This window comes from Schistocerca gregaria, chromosome 2 (genome assembly GCF_023897955.1).
Source record: "Schistocerca gregaria isolate iqSchGreg1 chromosome 2, iqSchGreg1.2, whole genome shotgun sequence".
Taxonomy (NCBI): Eukaryota; Metazoa; Arthropoda; class Insecta; order Orthoptera; family Acrididae; genus Schistocerca; species Schistocerca gregaria.
This window is the reverse complement of record NC_064921.1, coordinates 836261137-836269952: the sequence shown is the minus strand read 5'-3', so window position 1 is coordinate 836269952 and position 8816 is coordinate 836261137. Positions and strand designations below refer to the sequence as shown.

At 41.7% G+C, this 8816-nt stretch overlaps 1 non-coding gene across 1 annotated transcript; it reads right to left on the bottom strand.

Moving 5' to 3' along the window:
* Positions 1 to 344: 344 nt before the first annotated feature.
* Positions 345 to 419, bottom strand: Trnar-gcg (transfer RNA arginine (anticodon GCG)). The gene has a single exon. It is a non-coding gene; the product is annotated as a tRNA-Arg (tRNA).
* Positions 420 to 8816: the final 8397 nt, after the last annotated feature.

Here is an 8816-nt window from a genome sequence, read left to right as displayed (position 1 = left end):
GGAGTGTGCGCTGATATGAAACTTCCTGGCAGATTAAAACATTGCGCCCGACCGAGACTCGAACTTGGGACCTTTGCCTTTCGCGGGCAAGTGGTCTACCAACTGAGCTACCGAAGCACGACTCACGCCCGGTACTCACAGCTTTACTTCTGCCATTATCTCGTCTCCTACCTTCCAAACTTTACAGAAGCTCTTCTGCGAACCTTGCAGAACTAGCACTCCTGAAAGAAAGGATATAGCGGAGACATGGCTTAGCCACAGCCTAGGGGATGTTTCCAGAATGAGATTTTCGCTCTGCAGCGGAGTGTGCGCTGATATGAAACTTCCTGGCAGATTAAAACTGTTTGCCCGACCGAGACTCGAACTCGGGACCTTTGCTTTTCGCGGGCAATTGCTCTACCAACTGAGCTACCGAAGCACGACTCAGGCCCGCTACTCACAGCTTTAGTTCCGCCAGTATCTCGTCTCCTACCTTCCAAACTTTACAGAAGCTCTTCTCCGAACCTTGCAGAACTAGCACTCCTGAAAGAAAGGAAGTTTCATATCAGCGCACACTCCGGTGCAGAGTGAAAATCTCATTCTGGAAACATCCCCCAGGCTGTGGCTAAGCCATGTCTCCGCTATATCCTTTCTTTCAGGAGTGCTAGTTCTGCAAGGTTCGCAAAGAGCTTCTGTAAAGTTTGGAAGGTAGGAGACGAGATACTGGCAGAAGTAAAGCTGTGAGTACCGGGCGTGAGTCGTGCTTCGGTAGCTCAGTTGGTAGACCACTGCCAGGAAGTTTCAAGAAAAGGAATGAACACGAGCCGCGTTGGGCTCAGTGATTCATGTGAAAATGTTTCCCACCCGATTATGAACAGACTTTGAATGCGGAGTGGTAACTGAAGCTAGACGCACAGGACATTCCTTTTCGGAAATCGTTACGGAATTAAATATTACGAGATCGACAGTTTCAAATGTCTGCCGGAATGCCATATTTCAGGTATTACCTCTCACCACGGACTACGCAGTGGCCGACAGCCTTCACTTAACCACCGAGAGCAGTGGCGTTTGTATAGAGTTGTCAGTGTTAACAGACAAGAAACACAGACTGAAAGAACCGCAGGAATCAATGTGGGCTGTAGAAGGAACGTATCCGCTAGAACATTGCGGAGAAATATGGCGTTAATTGGCTATGGCAGCAGACGACCGACGCGAGTGCCTTTGCTAACTGCATGACATTCCCTGCAGCTTATCTCCTGCCTCGTGATCATGGCGGTAGGACCCTAGACGACAGGAAAGCCGTGGCCTGGTCAGATGAGACCCGATTTGAGTTGATAAGAGCTGATGGTAGTGTCCGAGTGGGGCGCTCACCCCACAAAGCTTTGGACCCAAGTTGTCAACAAGGCACTGTGCAAGTTAGCTGTGGCTTTGTATTGCTGTGTGCTACGTTTCCATGTAAACGACTAATTGTCTTGTCCGACTGGAACTATCATTGATTGGAAATGGACATATTCGGTTACTTGGACATATTTATAAACAACGATGTCATGCCACTGGTTCACAACTGAAAGCGGTTGGTTATAAGAACGTTCTGCTCAATTCGAGTGAATGATATGACCACCCAGATCACCTGCAAGAATCCCATCGAACATTTATGGAACGTAACCGACAGGTCGGTTCGTTCACATCAAGCTGCATTGGCAACAATTACGCTATTATGCGCTATAGGGGCAGCATGGGTCAGCGGACTTATAACTACTTGTTGAGCCCGCGCCACGTCGAGCTAGCTGCACTACGCCGGCCAAAAGGAAGTACGACACGACACTGGGGTGTATTCCACGACCTGTGTGACCTAAGTGTTTTTCTGTACACATCGTTTGCTACAACAAGGGGTCATGCCCCATAGCAAGAGAGCTCGTTAGTAGGGCACTGAGTTACAGGAAGAGCCATGTCCAGATAAATAAGCGTATGGTGGACACGTTCCGATAATTTATTTATTTGTTTATTTGCTGCTATTTGCAAACGACCTGCCACCTTGTTACTAAGACCAGTCGTACTTTCTCAACACTAAATTGTCCATGTACAGAATATGATACTTAACATGGCTGCGAAACAGCAACTGTGTAAAACTGAAGAGGTTGAAAAGTCAGCCAGCCAGTTGCAAGGAACGGTTTATTAGCCCTTGCCCTAGGTTTCGAAATTTCTATAAATATCTTCAACAAGGCCCACTCCTTCTGAAGAAGATATTTTTAGAAATATGGAAACATAGGTCAAATGTTAATGAACCTTTGTTTACAACGGATTGAATGATTTTTCAACCTCATCTGACACAAATTTCTTATTTCTTATTTTTAATAAGCGTTAATAATACCGCAGCTTTAAATATTTATAAATTTAAAAATAATTAAGAAATTAAATCTTAAAATTAGTGATTTATGAATGGAAGATAGGAATTTATGAAGACAGAGAAGAGGTTATGACATATTATGACTGCAAGATATATTATAAATTGGGAAAAATTGTTCTAAAATAAATAACATTCTTGAATTTAAGATGGACGAATAAAAGATAACAGACATTCATCAAATTAAAAAAAATAGGAAGTTCGAATTATAAACCATAACCGCATTTTTAGGAAGAATAAAAACAGAAGTTAGGAAAGATGATAGTGGATGAATGTCCCTTCAGCAAGTGTGTATGATGGTCCGTGTCTTAGATTTGTGCATCAAGCCACCGACAGCCAATCGCAGCTCTTCATCTAAATCTAACATCTACTCCAGATTTCCTAATAACTAAATGTTGTCTAAATACTTCTAATTTCTTTTAAGGCAGTTGTTTTGTTTATTTAGGGTACTTCTTCATTTTCATTTACCGTCGTGTTGGGATCAGTGTCATTACCCGATTCCATGCCGGAATCAGTGCTGTTTTCCACTCTGTGGATTCGCTCCTGTCCTAGCATATAGGCTCGTTGTCTGGCTCCGACATACTCTCTACAGCTAGCTCTGGATACATCGTCAGTGTATTTAGTATGCTCCACTGGTCTTCGTCTCAGAGCATTGCGTCTATGATACCTTGAATATTGTTGAGGTTTAAGTGTACTGTGCGTCTGATGTCAGTACAGTTTATGTCTCAATGTCGTGAATACACTTGTCGACTAGGTGCTTGGCCTAGAGTTCTGCTCCTAATTCAGAGAGTATATTGTGTATGGCCGCCAGTTTTGGACTGCGGCACATCGGGGTGTATCCTTCAGTTGTGGACGCCCTAGGTCGTACAGAACAGCTGTTTGCAACCTGCCCCGTACCGTTGGACCTTGCCTTTTGTCTACCACCGGCTTAGTGTTTTCTACACTTAATTCCCGTACCCGATCCAGGGATACTGGGCTGCTCGCTGTATTGTCACTCTGTCACTACGTCACTACTTCAAGCGACAACGGACAGCAATCAGAAAACTGCTACGCGCATATTGTCCGTAACCAAACCGCTACGCAGCACTGCCAGCCCGGGCTGCGCGCAGTACTCACCGCCCAGGCGCAAGTCGGCTTTTGCTGGTGACTGCAGACTGCAGCTCTCGGCATTTTGTCTGTGACTACCGTACATGCTGTAAAGTTTAATCACTGTACAAAACGTAGTATTTTGCACTTTCCCCCATTATTAAGTGCAGTTGTACGTTCTCCAAAATCTATTTCAAGTGTTCTGAACACCTTTACTCCACTCAGAGAGGCCCCAATACCAAAACGTACTGTCCCGTTTGTTAATCTACTTTTCCACGTCACAAAAAAACCTCAAGAAGTGCCGAAAAATTGGAGAATGTATGCGCATGTTAGTACCTACAATCTCTCCAAAAATGTTGATAAATTTAATAAGCCACTGGCTCAATAAAGTTACCTTTTGTTGAGGTCGTATATATCATACAGTTGTCACTGCGACAGTCACTACAAACACATTGTATTTCACCATGGATTTCCCTCAGAACACGTGTATACAATACAGTCAGACATCAATGTCGGTTCCACCACAATACTACCACGGTTTACGCAGTTTTTCACATCGAAAGATCGTCTCGCGGGAGCGAGCGCTCGACACATCCACTCGGCACGGTAGCCGACCACTACCTTCCGATAAAGAAGAAACTAGACGCCTTAGATCCAAAGGCACAAAACATATGTGATGGGCAGAAACCATTTTATAACAGTCTCCCGCAGCGGCCAGTGAGCGATGGACAAAATAAAAATGAAGGATACCAACCACTGTCTGCTTTGATATATTTTGTTTGTGTTTGTGTTTTGGGTACATTGCAAATAAATCTGTATGCTCATAGCTCAGTCTTTTACTGCTATAATGAACATGAAGAATATAAATAATAGAAATGCTTTCGCTGCAAAAAGAACGCTAACTGACTCATCATAATCATTAGGTTCGAAAACGCTACTGGATTACTAGCCAAACTCGATAGCTAATTATGTTTTTTCAGCCTGGGGCCAGTTAGGACATAGCAACTCCAAGACACTGTGCTTAAACCCAAGGTGTAGTAAAACAGTTTTTGTGTTTCCCGGCAAATTTACTGTTTGGGACATGACCCCACTATAAAACTCATCGATTCTGTCGGACTAACGATCGCATATATCGCATTTGGGGTGCTGAAACATACTTCCTGGTGTAAGAGACGAATTAATATCTTCCAATTGGTGTTAAACTAAACTTACTACTGTAGTTGAAAAGTCACATTAAAACAATATTAATAAATAGCAATGCAGTTTAATGGGCAATGATTCATAATATAGTCTCTTATTGACTACAACTCGTTAATAACTTACGAAGTTACCAAGCAAGAGAAGCGAAGCTGAAATTCATGAAACACATAATTTACGAATTTTCTAATTGTAGTAATTATTTACCTTCTCTGAAGTTTATATATCACTGGGAAGCTCAGGTGGCGGAGAATCCGAAAAATTTCAGTCATCTCGTCAAATTTGTTGTGTTGCATCTTAAATGACGTCTTGAAATGATAGCCGATTCGTCTTGGTTTTAATTCCACATTTCCGCTCGTAATTTCATTCTGTTTAATCAATTGAGCAGCACTGAAAAGTCATAATTTTAAGAAATCTAAATCCAAATATAGTTTTGTTGAGGTAGAGTCCCCTCAAATTACTTGTATTGTTAAGATCCTAAATAGTAAAAACATTTATTCATAACTACCCACCGTTATAACAACATATAATTTATTGAAAAGAATCAATCATCCTATTTTTAACACTAATATAGTTTCCTAATAAACGTTTCTGTAAAGAAAAATGACATTGTAGTTGATATTTCACTATGGAGATTTTGCCAGGGATTCGACCATTTTGGATGTGCATCTTACTTGTGACATAAATTATCTGTAATAAGGCCAAATTAAATTATTCCGTAACACTGTCGAAGATTGCGCGATTTACTACACTTGGCAGATATTAGCCTACCAGTAAATATTGGGAGTATTTGGAAAAATCTACGGCCTTTTTATACATGGTGGTCCACTGATAGTAACCGGGCCAAATATCTCACGAAATAAGCATCATACGAAAAAACTACAAAGGACGAAGCTCGTCTAGCTTGAAGGGGGAAACCAGATGGCGCTATGGTTGGCCCGCTAGATGGCGCTGCCGTAGATCAAACGGATATCAATTGCGTTTTTTAAAAATAAGAACCCCCATTTTTAGTACATATTCGTGTAATACGTAAAGAAATATAAATGTTTTAGTTGGACTACTTTCTTCGCTTTGTGATAGATGGCGCTGTAATAGTCACATACGTGTAAGTACGTAGTATCACGTAACACTCCTCCAGTGCTGACGGTATTTGCTTTGTGATACATTACCCGCCTTAAAATGAACCGTTTACCAATTGCGGAAAAGGTCGATGTCGTGTTGATGTATGGCTATTGTGATCAAAATGCCAAACGGGCGTGGGATATGTATGCTGCTCGGCATCCTGGACATCATCCAAGTGTCCGGACCGTTCGCCGGATAGTTACGTTATTTAAGGAAACAGGAAGTGTTCAGCCACATGTGAAACGTCAACCACGACCTGCAACAAATGATGATGCCCAAGTAGGTGTTTTAGCTGCTGTCGCGGTTAATCCGGACGTCAGTAGCACACAAATTGCGCGAGAATCGAGAATCTCAAAAACATCGGTGTTGAGAATGCTACATCAACATCGTTTGCACCCGTACCATATTTCTATGCACCAGGAATTGCATGGCGACGACTTTGAACGTCGTGTACAGTTCTGCCACTGGGCACAAGAGAAATTACGGGACGATGACAGATTTTTTGCACGGGTTCTATTTAGCGGCGAATCGTCATTCACCAACAGCGGTAACGTAAACCGGCATAATATGCACTATTGGGCAACAGAATATCCACGATGGCTCCGATAAGTGGAACATCAGCGACCGTGGCGGGTTAATGAATTACGGCATTACGGGAGGAAGGATAATTGGGCCCAATTTTCTCGATGGTAATCTAAATGGTGCAGTGTATGCTGATTTCCTACGTAATGTTCTATCGATGTTACTACAAGATGTTTCACTGCATGACAGAATGGGGATGTACTTCCAACATGATGGATGTCCGGCACATAGCTCGCGTGTGGTTGAAGCGGTATTGAGTAGCATATTTCATGACAGGTGGATTGGTCGTCGAAGCACCATTCCGTGGCCCGCACGTTCACCGGATCTGACGTCCCCGGATGTCTTTCTGTGGGGAACGTTGAAGGATATATGCTGTCGTGGTCCACCAACAACGTCTGATGACAAGCGTCACCGCATTTTAATGCATGTGCGAACATTACGGAAGGCGAACTACTCGGTGTTGAGAGGAATGTCTTTACACGTATTGCTGAGGTTAACGGACATCATTTTGGGCATTTATTGCATTAATATGGTATTTACAGGTAATCACGCTTTAACAGAATGCGTCCTCAGAAATGATAAATTCACGAAGGTACATGTATCACATTGGAACAAACGAAATAAAATGTTCAAATGTACCTACGTTCTGTGTTTTAATTTAAAAAGCCTACCTGTTACCAACTGCTCGTATAAAAATGTGAGTCATATGTTTGTGACTATTACAGTTCCATCTATTACAAAGCGGAGAAAGTGGTCCGACTAAAACATTCAATTTATTTACGTACTACACGAATATATAATAAAAATGGGGGTTCGTATTTTTAAATAAACGCAGTTGATACCCGTTTGACCTATGGCTGTGCCATCTAGCGAGCCAACCATAGCGCCATCTGGTTTCCCCCTTCAAGGTAGACACGTTACGTTCTTTGTAGATTTTTCGTTTGTCGCTTACTTCATATGATATTTGGCCCGGTCTCGATCAATGGACCACCCTGTATATTTAAGAGACATCAAATGATATTACTACAAAGTCTGTGTGTAACCTAGAATCTAGCAATACAGAACGTAATTCACAACGCAACGAAAGAGAAGGACGAATATTTCAGTTTTTTCCCATGAGAGCAATTTCGAACTCTAGACTGCAAAGATGAATAACGGTTTCAATGGTCACCTGTATTTATTATTCTTTGCCGCGACTCCCTACGGACTGGATCCCTGTGAACGAAAGCTACTGTGCAGTACAGGAAATGCAGGCTTACTAGACCAAATGACAACCATTGCAAGTCTGTAGGCTGCCTCATACTCCTCTTCAAACTCCCTCATCCATTTTTCATATAAAGGAAATATTGGCCAGGTGCGAGTAGGATTCGCACACCGAGGGTTCCGCACATACTTCATTAGGAATACAGGTAGTCCAACAATTCCAGGAAACAATTATCTCCTTGGTTTTTATCTATTATTGTCATTCATAGTGGCAAGATATTGATCCCAAGAATTGCAAGATTGCAAGACTTCCGAGAATGCTTGAGTTTCAAGTTTGAAGCTGAATAACAAGTGACACAAAAGAAATATTTTTTCGTGTGGTGTAATTACAAACTGACAATATTTCAATTATTTTCATTTGCTTGTACTGTTAAATCTTTCTTCTTCCCCAATTTCATGATTCTACGCAAGAGGTAGTAACCTGTAGATTTTAATGAGTGAGGTTACGATTATTAAATTGTGAGACATCAATGGTCGTATCTTCTGATTGCGTTGACTTAGAAGCCTACGTTTATTGCACTGACAAGGGCCTATAGACATTAATATGTAACAGAGTTTGATCTTGTTTGCCCCTTCGTGAGAAAGGGGAGCTTGAGGGGACATTCTACGTGAAATTCGTTGAAATTTGACACTTTCTGTTTTCTAATCCATAATGTACTTTGGACTTTCCTAAATATTTTGGTATATAATACATTATAATCAGACAAATGTGGGACCTTCAAATAATATTTTTAATTTTGACATGTGACTCAGATTTCGAGTCTACACATGTACTGCCACAGTGGAGCAGTCACATCTTGGGAACTATACAGTCTAGAAGGCTGTGAACTGCTTTGTTTTGTACCTACTGCTACGTCTCGGATGTTGGCAATACGAATAAACAAATCAGCCATTTGTTTCTGATACTAGTTTTCGTTGAAAGTAGTGTGATTATTGCTATTTTTGTAGTAAGCTAACTTCTATTGCCTTTTATACGTAAATAGTAAGGCCATTAGAGATAACTGTGACAATTTAGAGAAGATGAAAAGAGCCGTGTAACACTTTCTTTTATCGAATATCAGCCAATGGAAAGCCATGTCATGCTTTGTGTCCGCCTCCGCCAAACACTTGATTTACATATAGGCAAGGTGAATTTTCTGGCACCTCGCATGAATGTACATATAAACAATCTCTTCCTTTGGCA